Raw genomic sequence first — 13746 nt, 5'->3', positions numbered from 1 at the left:
AGAACACTTTTTTTTAAATTCACACAATTAAATTCAATACCACATGCATTCAAAGTCTCAAGTATTGTTTTTGGTTTAATATCAACGTATGAAAAAATATCTGCTCAATTTCTTAAAAATGTTTCAAGATTGCAAAATCGTCGTTTTCAACATTTTACATCCAGTGAATTTTGCGATCTCCCATATTGGTGTTTGTCGCACAACGTAGATACTGGACATTCCATGAACAAGCTAAATCAAACTGAGCCGGCAGAATTTAAGATCATGCCGTATTGTGCTTTACGGATTCTGCTATTATCTAATAAATATAATCATTGGTGACCAAGAGAACAGTGAAACTCGCATGCAAACTTAAAATCTATGTTTGGACAAGAAGTGGTATTCCGATTCTATTGGAATGTTAAATATCTAAATCTTTTGTGAATATTTTAAGACCTGAAACAATGATTTATCTGAAACTGATAGCAAGTCAAAATTCCCCCACAGACTTGATGTTGTTGATATAAAATTCCATAGTTTTATAGAAGTTCTGCTAACTGCAGTCATGGTTCTAAGAGACACAACATTTCTGTTAGGACAACGTCTGATAAAATAAGTAAGTCTGACCTGAAATGGACAAAATATTAATATTAACAATTAAACAACAACAATGTTCGATACTCCAAATAGTTTCAAATAGTTCATACGAATATCCGAATATAGTTATCCGAAATTATGTGATTGTCAAACTTTGAGAAATATATATAAAAGAATCATAATACGATGAAACAAATACAAATGCAAAATATAAATTCACTTATAAAACGTATAAAAGCTAAAATTAATTACTTACATTCTTCAGAAATCATTTTTTAACTGTAACTCTCCTAGTTAGCTGGCTGATTTAGATAATATTTTTTTATCACTGGAGTTAGAACAATTATATTGTAAGGCCCCTTCAGGTCACATGACATATATTTTTCAACTTGATTGGCTGACACGAAAGATTAGCCTTAAAGTGTTACATGTCTTGGAGATACGACGAAAAAAGGCTAACAGCAAAGCTTTCCATTGGACATAGAACAAAATACGGACGATTTATCTAGAAAAGCATGACGTAAATCTTTGCATATTTTGTTTTGGAGATAGAACAAACTAATACTAAAATAAATGTGCAGTTATCTCATTTTTGGTAAAAATGGAGTTAAGACATTTTTAGAATAAGACGACGATGTTTTATGAAATGCATAAACAAGTAAATATGATTGTTCTAACCTCTTAAATATGCAGCATAAAAATCTAGACTAAAGACAATTTTAATCCAATTTGTACTTCTTAAATATCATGTAAGAACCATGCATTGAATCAGATAGTAAAAATATATTGAGTTTAATGTGTTAATTTAGAAGAATATCTCGTTTTTATCAAGTTAAGTCGTATATTACAAAACTTTCTGAATACTCAATTAAGGGGAATGTTATTTAATTTATTTTGTTTGTGATATTGGCAACATAGCATATGTATTCGGTAGTAACGGCAGTAATGATTTCTTCTGACAAGCAGTTATTCAAAATTAGCTAATGAACATTAGCTTTATGGAGATGATTTCCAATGCAATTCAAAGATGTAAATTTTATACAGTTGTTTATTAAAACCTGAACAATGACAAAAAATACATTTTTCAAACACACATTTTCTGTGTTTTTATTGGATTCCTTTTTCTTTTCATGCAAACATTATTAAGTTCAGATGGGAATTAATTGAAACAATAAAGTGAGGAATTACACAGTGCTTGCGTTTAATGGTCAATAAAATAATCATAAGATATAACAACATTTGCATTCTATTTTCAATGGAGGACATATAACTTCTTGAAAACAGTTTATGAGTAATGATTAAACGAAAGTGCGGCAGATATTATTTTATAAATCTCTATATACAAGATATTATAGCCATTCATTATTAGATTATAAAAGGATAAAAAATAATGTTCAGTAATTATAAATACTCAAATGTAGTTTTATCTCGAAAACATTCTTACAATTCTTTACTTTATTTCCCCATCGTAAGTACAAATAATAACACATTATGTTTATGTATTGTAATATCTACTTTAAATTGATGGTTTCGTGGGAACTGTTAAGAGACAGTTTTATAAGAATATATTGCAATAATATATGTAAGACATGTTAGAACCAACCTGGCAATTTGGAAATATAAGTCTTTCAAATAGAAAGTAAAATGATATTTAATATATGTATACTCGATATATGTATACTCTCGATTGAAATACTCGAATGATAATAACAATCCTTATCAAAGGCATGCATATATATCATGAAACTAAAAACAGATTTTCGCCATAACTCTTGACAAACTTGTTAAATTGTTCCACGAACTCCTGATATCAATAAATTGATTTTAATTGATATAAGTTTGCGTTTATTCGACAAAGGCTATGCTCTGGTGAATTCAAAGAGTTCCGGGGTAAGCGTAGGAAGATTCGTTTAATGTTTTGTTTTGCTGCATAACTGAGTACTTTTGCAGCTAAACAGAAGTGTTAATGGTATAAAGGTACATGTTATGTTCTCCTTTAAATCATATAAATTACTTTATTCAGCTTCTACTTTTCACTTGTTTTAAATTAATAATACAGGTTAACTGTTTCGATCTTAATTTAGAGGTTAACACTTGTATGCTGCTCCATGTGCTCGGCATTATGCCATAATGGCCCGAAGATGTGCATATTATGTCCGAAATACGGCATTTAGACATCGCCGCTAATCTTGGTTGTCGCCCTTTCAAAGAAACGGACAGTTGTCAATGTAAACAAAAACATGTCATTCAGTTTAACCCTCTTATTACATTTGAAAACATGAGAAAACAAAATAAATATGAGACAATCTTGTTTTATTGTTGTTTATATCGATAAAAACTCTCTATATTTTTCTGAGAATTACATATATGTAACTTGTGTGCCCCCGATGCTGATGTCTAGCTCCATTTGTCATCGATCCGATCTTATTTCTACAGTCAAACTGATTTTTTTTCGAAATTCTGAGGGTTATGTTTTGTCTTTGGTAGAGTTATTGTATTCTTTTCTTGAGTTTGTAAATCTTCAATGTTAAGCTTTGTTGATTGAGACTGATTACGTTATTTAAACTGAAAGTTTTTGTGCAAGTTTCTACAGTTCGTTCAACGTCAGCAGCCATCTTGAAAGTCACTGAGAGTTGATTACGTCGTTTGGCACGTGTGCTAAATTACTCGCCCATTATGGAAAAATAATGCCGAGTAGCAAGGCGGCCGAAATTTCATAATGACCTACATCTTGCCAAAATGGCACTGAAATACCCTAGATTGTGTAACTACATGTATTTGTATCATAGTTTGGAGACCTTTCTGTTGAAAATGTGTCGGGGTTAAATCGTATACATATACATGCACAGTGCGTTAACTGGAGTGCGGGTATTAGTTAGTTTAAATTCTGCATACATATAATTACATGTACATTTAAAAAGAATTATAATAAAAATTGAAATAATAGGTATACAATTCGATGATTGTCTTTCTTGATCCGAATATTCCAATCTTAGTGAATATATGCTAACATAACTCAATACCCCTCCAACGGAAGGTAGAGAACCATTTACTCATTTCTCCAAAAATAAACGCAAAAACATCATATATTTATGGGAGCAATATACAAGTTTAATCTTATTTAAACAACTAATATAATATCAGTACCGCTTCGGGGATGCATTTAGTCTGAAAGTATGAAAATAAATTGAATTACATTTGAAACTAAATAACATGTTATGTTTTATGTTCGCCTTACAAAGTGAAACAGAATTTGATTACTTCATTAAATGAAATATAGTATCTGATGCTTCCAATTTACAACGTGAATTCGTAGAACATTGCATCTTTAAATTCAAGTATGATTTTTATATTAATTTTTTACTTGATATAAGTTTCAGTTTCATAGTTTATTATTTATATATTTATTATTTGAATGACTGGATACTTAGCAACAAGCTTCGTACATATTATGCACGTACTGAAATGCAATTATATAGTGAACTAAACATCAAAAACAAAATATCTATTTGAATACATTAAATATACATGAACCATGTAAATCAAGAATAAACAAACGGATTCCACCATTATGACAGGACATGAATAACTAGCGCAACCGAAAAAAACAACATATAATTTATATCATACCGGATAGTTGTTGTTGTCGTTGTTGTTGTTAACAGGATATATTTTGATGGAAAACGTATGTTTGATATATCTGTTTTATTGCCAACGAACCAGCTTGCCAGGATAACTAACCTGTAATTACCAATTGCACTGCAAGTAACCACTATAACATCCACTCGATTTCTAAATTTGCTGTGAGAATCACATGACGCTTGGACTCAAAGATCAATCGTCAATAAAAAAAATTTCCCCCGCCAAAGAATGGAACCAACGGCACATTGATAAGAAATGTTATTTAATATTGTTCCTATTGACCTTTTATTATTGACAATTCTAGTGTTGTTAAACAAATTGCCCTCATGTTGTGGGCTAAATCCGACGGGACTTTGGTTTTTCTGTGGAACTTTCAGCTAGTTAGGGAAACGTCGGGGTTTCTCGGGTCCCATTGTGCCTGAAAAACATGAACTAATGCACGAGAGGGTACCCGTGGTCTTCTTTCACCATTTTAGCTGGAACGACGCGATTTGACCTATAATGTGTCGATGTGATGTAAAACCCAAAACAAATGAATAAACAAATAATAAACCAAAACAATAAAAGATTATCATTTATTATAATAAATTTATTTGAGGAATATTTGCCTGACAGTCGACGATATCGAATTCATGGGAATTATGCCAATGACTACGCAATGCTCACGCCATAATTAATTTTCGCCACTGCTAGGCTTTTATTTATTCAGTCAATTGGATAACGGTTGCATTTTTAGTGAAAAATGTTTTAATGCAGTCTAAAATTGTGTTTTAAAGTATATAATTTCCAATATAAAACAGATGAAAACAAGCATAAGAAAATAATGATGCCATTTTTGTCTTGAAAACCTGGATGTTTTATTCACGTATGACCAAGCTAGGTTAGAAAAAATATCAATGCTTTATTTATTCTTTTTCCGATTTTCATCCTTAGCTTTATTTTTTTTATTATTACCTCCAGACAAAATGAAGTAATATAGAGGACCAAACAGAACATGTCCTAGGCAAAATTCTCATTGTCTGATAAATAACTTCTTTAAAATGGTGCCGTAAAACACCACATGGTTCTAACCCTATATCATTGCCACCAAAGTGTAAAACAATAAAACTGGGTGGTGGCAAGCAAACAGAGATTGAGTAAATTGTATTGTACGAGTATAGTTGCCTACAATGTAAACCCGGATGGCCAGCCCAAAATACAGTAACAACTCGTCGTTGGAGACCATGATGACGTCCCATCGGCCTTGTTTTTGCTTGTGTCTCTGCTCTCTTGATGATTGATGACCCTACGGTCCAAATATTTTGACAAGGCTGCCAAACGTTATCTAAAATAAAAATATATAGAATTGTCTTATCTAACCTAATGTATCTCTTATAAGCATTGGATTTCGATGACCACTTACCCATTTGCATTATAATATCGTCAGCGATATCAAATTGAGAAGCTGTGGTAGCCGAGCCAATACGAAATGAATGACTTTTTATATTTGAGTCAATGTTGAGAAAATTTAAACATTTCCGAAGCATGAAACGAAACTGTTCGGCACAAAAAACAAGCCAATGCTATTGGTATTATTTCCAAAAAGGAGAATATCTGAATCTTTCCATTGTTGAGGCCATTGCATGAAAGTCCAACGACCATTGAATTAAATACCACAGCTCAAATCTGACTGTCCAGCGCTGTCAGTAAACAACTATATGTCTGAATTCGATTTCCATTCAGTGTCTAACATTACCGAAGTGCCATTTTAATTTGTCAAGAAAATTTTCCACATTTTTAAATCGCTTTTTAGACAGTTTTCTTGTGATACGGCTTTTTGTGATACGGTATTTTAGCTTGCGTATAACTTGCGACAAAGCTGAGTAAATCCGACGGATAAATGCACGTGCCGAGGGCATTGCTTTTGCGCAAAAGATCAATGAACAAGTTAATGATTGTAATTGTTGCAATGTAATTGTTCGTAATTACAATGCATCATTAATTTTATGTTATAAATGTATAACCTTTTCCGAGGTCATCGTATTTCAATTTAAATTGAGTCAAGATCTTAACCAAGATAAAGTAAGCATGTCACCGGACCGATGGTTTTATCACAAGCCTTTGGTACACCAAATTCAGCACATGTCGCTTTGAACCGTAACATGCTCAATTTTCATTTATCAGAATTTGCAACAGACATGAAAATAAAATCATCAAGATAATTTCTATATCATCGTAACCAGTTATACGTTTGATTTCCCAATTTAGAAAAGATGAAATTTTTTCGAAAGTAGAATAGCTATTAGAACAGCCCATTGGCATGCATTTGTCAATATAGTATTGACCATCCAACATGATTCCGTACAGGTCAAAATCTCCTGGATAGCATGGTAAAATTCTGAAAGCATTTTTCAAATCCAATTTTCCCATTAATGTACCTTTACTTACCCTTTCTCATTTTTACAGCATATCAAAATTCGAATATCTGACACATGTCAATATTGGGTCAGTATAATCATTAACACTATCGCTTGCAGGGTGAGACATGTTTTTAATTAACCTAAATCCACCGGACTTCTTTGGAATTAACCCGATCAGGGAACATCTAAGATTTGATTTAGGTTTTGTAGCGTAGGGGCCCGACATTCGCACAGCGTCTATCTCATCATAATTTATTTGTTTCGCAATGTCAATATTATCATGGACCGACTTTAAATTTTTGCTGTCCCGATTAATTCTTAGACCTGCATAACCAAGAGTAAAACCATGCTGAAAACCGTGAATTTGAATTTTTGCATCATTTGCGTTGGTATACTTTTAGAGAAATAGTGAAAGTGTATCAATAATTTTTGGCGCTTTACTTTACCTTTGGCCCATCAATTGGGGTCGAAAGGCAGACTGAATATGACGGAGAAATTGGTCTATAGTGTCCAACACCCCTAGGCCTTTGGAATGTATTCACAATTGCCATGTATTTAAAATTTAAAAAGTTCCACTGCTCTTAATGGGTGTTTTTCAAAATAAATTAAAATGAAATTTACAAAAGCATTAGTCCAAGAATAAATAGCTTCAATTTGTTTAAATTTCTTTTTAGATTCCAGTATAGACTTATTATTTATGACAGAAATTTGCATGTCATCTTGTGAACTGGGCATATGGAAATTTTTGTGCAACAATTGTGCAAGATCAACATACTGAAATATACATCAAGGTCATGAGCAGGTATAACCAAAATAGGGTCAAACTCACCTTGGATATTGGGGGTTTCAGAAGAGGACACTCTTGGAGGAAACCAATCACGTGGTGCTCTTGCAGGAGCGGGATTGCCGGCCACCTGACAGTCTGTAAGTAAATTGTCATGAACATGGTCAGTATCAGTAGGAACATGTGCTTCCACAATGACGGCCTTATTTTTTTCAGCTGTTGGTGTTGTTTTGCAAGTTTGTTTTCTTTGCCGCGCCGATTGACCTCTTGCCAATGACGTTGTGGAATGGCTTTGAAACGAAACAGGGTTTCCATGTCTATTATATTTCGCCTTTGCTTTAGGCATCCTACGTAATAATTCAATACAGTGATAAATGATAAACTCACTTATATAAAGAGTAAATCTAGTAATATTTCGCTTAATACAGTTACTAGTCTATTCGATGATATCACCGTGTTACAAGGCCACGGCCACACCTCGTGGTATAATTATAATTTTTGTATCTACTGTATAAATACGGATGTTGTAAATGCAATGTGATTAAAATCAAATCATGTGTATCAATTTGATTCACGAAAAATAACTATTAAATTATTGTGACAAATTTACTAAAAACAGACTAGATCATGTGCTCCTGAATATATGACGTATATGGCGCTAGCATTAACTGTGACCTTTCAACTAAAGAAGAGACATGATCTGAGTTGCGTGTTGTAAGACCTTCCTACTTATCTCCCTTATAATGACATAATTGTCCTGATAAACTGCATGATTACATTAACACGGATAATGCTTATTAGTTTTAAAGTAATAAATTAAAAGCAACTAAATATCATCTTGCTTTACTGAAAGAATGACATTCTGAAACACAAAAGTACAGAAATTTAAACTAGTAGCAAGTGTAATGTAATAATTATATAAAAAGTAAGCAAAACATGGTTAAAAGAAATAGATAATGGCTCATCGTTTATAAGTGTACGCCGCTTTTGTATGTAAAGTAATCGTTATATTACTCTTAAAGCAAGAACACTGTTTCCGTCAACACGGGTCTCAATGTAAAAGGCACTTCCATTTGAATATCATTTACAGGGTTATTTTCTAATGATAAACATTGCCAGTATGTTTATAATGAAAATAGGTTTCTGTGAGATTTGAAAAAATGCATTATATTGAAACAAAAATAAGGCGTCTTTCAATTGTTATTTTTAATGAATTATTTATTGCTCCTTTGTATGTGTTCTAAGTTTTTATAAGAATTAACGTAATATTCAATTATGCACGTGCCACTAAGTGTAAAATTTATACAATAATATATAATATAAAGATATAAATATACACAAAGTCATAAATAGTAGGCATTGTGTTAATGAAAATTGATATTTGACAAATAAGTAATTGATTAATTCAATAATACGATGACACCTTTTTTTAAAACTTGTTGTTTGTTTGTTTGTTTGTTTCATTTTACGCCTTTTTCCAACAGTATTTCAATCATATAGGCGGGTAGTTTCCTAACCATCGTTCCTGGAAAGTTACACCAGTACGTCTAGACTACCTTCCTCCGCGCTTTTTTAAAACGATAAAATATTTTGATATTAAGTAACATAAGATAAAAAATTATTTAACACAAAAAAACGTGCGTGCTTGATTTATTATCAGCATGATAATATTTCGTGATTTAAAAATCTGTCACGCAACGTTGAAAATGTAAAGACAATAAAACACTTCCACCAGTCTTTCTTTTATGCCTGTCTTACTTGGCATCATGCTAATTGCATTCAAATGTGACGGAATAGAAGAAGAAAAAAAAAACGAACGCGGTAGAAATTTCCTTTGGGGTGAATATCTAAACTGTAAGAGTTAATAAAATGTATGTAAAAAAGTTTAACAATTTGCATTATGTAATTTATTGCTTTGGGTAAAGTTTTGTTTTTATTCAAATATAAATGATATGAATAAAATATTATACATATATTCATTCAAAAAAATTATTCAAGTACTAAACTTCGTTTAGTTCAGTTTCAATGTTAAATATGTTTAAAAGTTTGGTATACTGAGAGAAAAATACTAAACAAAATAAATTAAATAGTTACCTATCTTGTAGATGAATTTACAATATGATGGAGATGATCATATAACTCTTACGTTTCAAAGTTCACACTTTTTTTCCTGAAATATAAATTGACGAAATCTAAGTTTAAAAATGACATATAACTTATGTATAAGTTTTACTTAAAGTTAGTTAAAACAAAAGACTCACATGTATATACGCAGCTGTATATAAGTTGGTTCAGTTCAAAGAAAAAATATGATAAACAAGATCAACAAAGAAAGGCGGCGATCAATAAACGCAACCCCCATCCGACTCAGTAACAACAGACAGCGGCAAGGAACCCAGGAGGACCCCAAATAAAATATGACAGGGCACAAGGCAGGCCAACCCAACTCGGCAACAAAAGCCTAGAAGGTCCTTAAACAAAAACAGGACAGGTTACAAGGCAGAGCACGGGCAGGCCAACCACTTAAACCACAAATAATTAGCAACCGTTCAGGAACTTAAAGAAAACAAAGACGCTCCCATTAAAATTATTTTTAAATGGAAAATGTGTTTTACTGTATGGTCTGTCTTTCTATCAAATTGAACACGCTCCCATTAGAATCTACTGAAAAAGGTACTTATTTTGCTTAGTCATAAAATACTAAAAGTATGTTGGGTATGTTTCTGTGTCAGACATTGTGTTGCTTATAGAAGTATATAATAATGTACCATAGGTCGAGCTTTTCACCAATCATTTAAGTATACAATCATGGACAGTATTGCACTGGTCAATTTATATATCAATCATAAAATATTTTACTGAAGAGTATGGATAAATTAAATCTTTATCATGCTAGGTTAGCATAATGAACAGCAATTTTGACGCTCTTATGTTTGCACGATTTTCCTGTTGCTTATGTTTGAAAATACAAAAGGAGTTAAAATCGTCAAAACATCTTCACGCAACTCTGAATGCACCATTGTGCATTATAAATTGTTAAGATATGTTGTGGAAATAACAGTGGTGGACTTGACTCAAGAAATAGTTAAATACTCTAAAGATGAAACTATTCATATAGTTTTGCAGACTGATATATACATGATATATGATATATATGTACATAAGTGTACTTTGAGAAGATCTTTTATCCTATTGAGAGTTTCCATGCTGTACTAACTTTTCCTTTCCTTATGTTTCAGTCTTTTTGAGATTACCATGAAATAATCATACTATGAGGTAATCTCGGAATATATGTGTTGTACAATAAAGCTCACATTATATTAATGTGTTCAGTTCAGTTAAACAATATAATGGACTTTTGTCAATTTGTTCCCTGGTTTTACATGACTTCACGTTAGCAACAAACAAGGGAGATGTCACGTTTTGTTTTCTTTTAAAAGAAACCTACTATAATAGGAATAACGTCTGTATTACGCCAAATTACGAAAGCTTTATATTACAAACGGATGGCTAACTATTGTATGTTATTTCAGTTGGCGTTACAGGAATTTTCACGCAATGACTTTGTTATAAATAATGGACCAGTATTTTTGGAACTTCAGGTACAATAACAATATTTCCCCTTTGTAAAAATACCAAAGAGCAATATTTAAATTCAATATTTAGGAACATTTTTATGTTATGAAATGAGTGCATTTAAATTCAGACACAATTTCAAAATCAAGTGTAATACATTGAAAAAATAACACACTGCGTTCAACGTTATATTGGAAATAACTAAAAGTCCCGGAAACAGTTTGGTATTTATGACGTCACGTTAACACGATTATAGCTATTGCATTCAAATATACAATGGAACCTTGAGAACTTTTTAACAACTAAAACTGCATAAATTTGTAATAACAGTTTCTGTTTAAAGGGCAAAATGAACGGTGATGAACATTAAATGTTGCACAAATTTTAGTAAAAAAACTTAAAACTTTACTTTCAATTTATACTGAAATTATTAGAAATAGCTGGAAACCGTTCTTTTTATTCTAAATTATATTTTGCAAAATAAGAAATATAAATCCATGCATGTCCTTAGAAATATTTATGCATAGTTTTATGTACACAACACAGCCACTATTTCATTTAATCATATTTCATAAAAAAACTATGAGTAGAATATACTAATATTATTTTGCTTTATACAACGTGTCATTAACTGACGATATATCGTTTGATTTCACCCGATCATATAGAACGACACGTACTGACCAACTATGTTTAGTACTTTCTGAATGCTTATATTCACTTTGTAAATAAACGATCAGCAGGTAATAGTTTCTTTTTGATAAGCTTAAAACGCTTTTATTGGTAAAAACTACATTTAATGCAAAATTAAAGTAATTAACGCTTAACACTGTTTTTTATGATAAATATTTCGTTTATTGTTTTAATATTATTTCATGTATTATTGCCGGAAAACTCGATGAAGCCAAAGTTACCAACGCTTAACACTGTTTTTTTAATGTTTTGATTCTATACAACCTTAACACTCTATTTATTGTTACCGGAAAACTCGATGAAGGAATCATTAAGGTCGTAATATTCTGATTACGGAATTAAAGTTTCACGTAATTTAACAGAAACTGATGTTTAGATTTTATTCATTATTACTACTTGATTCATGATGTTGGTGAAAGCCATTTTGCCGCCAATGCGGCACTTTGTTTAAGGATAGTTCCATATACATGTAACTTTACAAATATTTTAAATTATGTCACGCGAAGCTTTATGTCTCTCTTTGCCCGGTTTTATCTCTCGATGCTGCATTCAAATGTGATAATAATTGTAAAATATTCAAGCTCAACAAAACGCAACTTTCTGTCTGATTAATGCATTTTACGTCTTAAAGGTTAACATGGCATCATAAACTATAATCTGATTCCCCTATGCGATTGTTTCTTTAGATCAATTTTATTCTTTCTACTACTAACTTTGTTATCATTGTATGGTCATGCATTTGGTTAAAACATGATTAAATTAAACTATTACTGTTTATCAATAGAAGGGTTGTCAAACTATTTACAATTTTTTTAATGTATATTTAATTTTGGAAGTAAATGTGCTTTAGCTTAAATATATATATATTTCATTTACGGTTAATACATTTTTTTAAAGAGCGGTATATCATTGTTAAAGTTTTTAATTGATACAAATTCATTTTATGCCGCATTTTTTTAATTGTCACGAGAGTCTCCTGGCCGTTGAAGTATGTTAACCATAAATAAAACATTCAAAAATAAAAGTAAACATATGCCGATGCATATGGTACGTGCACGTACTGTCAAGAATATTACCGGTTGCTTGTTCCTCTTTGGTCGCGCATGCACTTATGGGAACATTGGCAATGTTCGACTAACAGACGGCTCTTTGCTCAAGCAGTGTCTACTAGATACACCTGTTTGATCGACTGTCCATTTGCAATTCACTAATATCACAGAAAATAGTATCATTTTTATTTTGTTTGGAATGACGATCTTAAATATGAAGACATTATGACATATTTTTCAAAGAAACTGTCATTTCAAGTATCATGTATATTATATGATTTTAAATAAAATGTAACAGTAAAATGGATATAAGTCATTTTTAAAGTTTATTTCATTTCATTACGAGTTGCGTGTCCTATTTTTATGAATACAGTTCTAATAAACTTGGCATTTTCGATTTAACAAACGACTCTCTGATCAAGCAGTAAACGTTATACACACTTGAATGAGCGACTGTCATTCATCACATTTACAATTAAGTCTCTCTAAGGAAGAATTATTTGTCTGGAACGACGATCTACATTATTAAGTCGTCACCATAAAGGAAGTAAACAGTGACATATATTTCAGATAACCCATCAATACATTTGCCTTGTTTATCGTATACCATACGATTTATAAACAATATAAGGAGAAATGTGTATTCGTTCTTTTAAGTTCTGCCATTGTGTTCTAGCAAAGTATATACGTCATACAAAACTTATTTATGAATATAGATGCATAGATCTCGTCTATTTTCTTATTATGTTGATTAGGTATATTAACAAGTAAAATAGGAAAAGGTGTACTGATCATTGTAAAATTAATTTTGTTTGCCTTCCTCTTTGGATGTATTTGAATGAATTAATAGGAGAAATTACAACATTTTAATTCCCTCAGGAGTATGAATTATGTCTTACATCGATTCATTACCAAAGTAAACATGTACAAACTACTTTAGACGAAAATGATTGTGAAGATTGTATTTTGCTCATGCTTCAAATTCATGTGATTTTGGCAAATGTATTTCAAACTGTGCTTTCAATAT

This window comes from Ruditapes philippinarum, unplaced genomic scaffold (genome assembly GCF_026571515.1).
Source record: "Ruditapes philippinarum isolate M1 unplaced genomic scaffold, ASM2657151v2 ctg146_1_1_1_1, whole genome shotgun sequence".
In the NCBI taxonomy this organism is placed as follows: Eukaryota; Metazoa; Mollusca; class Bivalvia; order Venerida; family Veneridae; genus Ruditapes; species Ruditapes philippinarum.
This window is presented reverse-complemented; position numbering follows the sequence as displayed.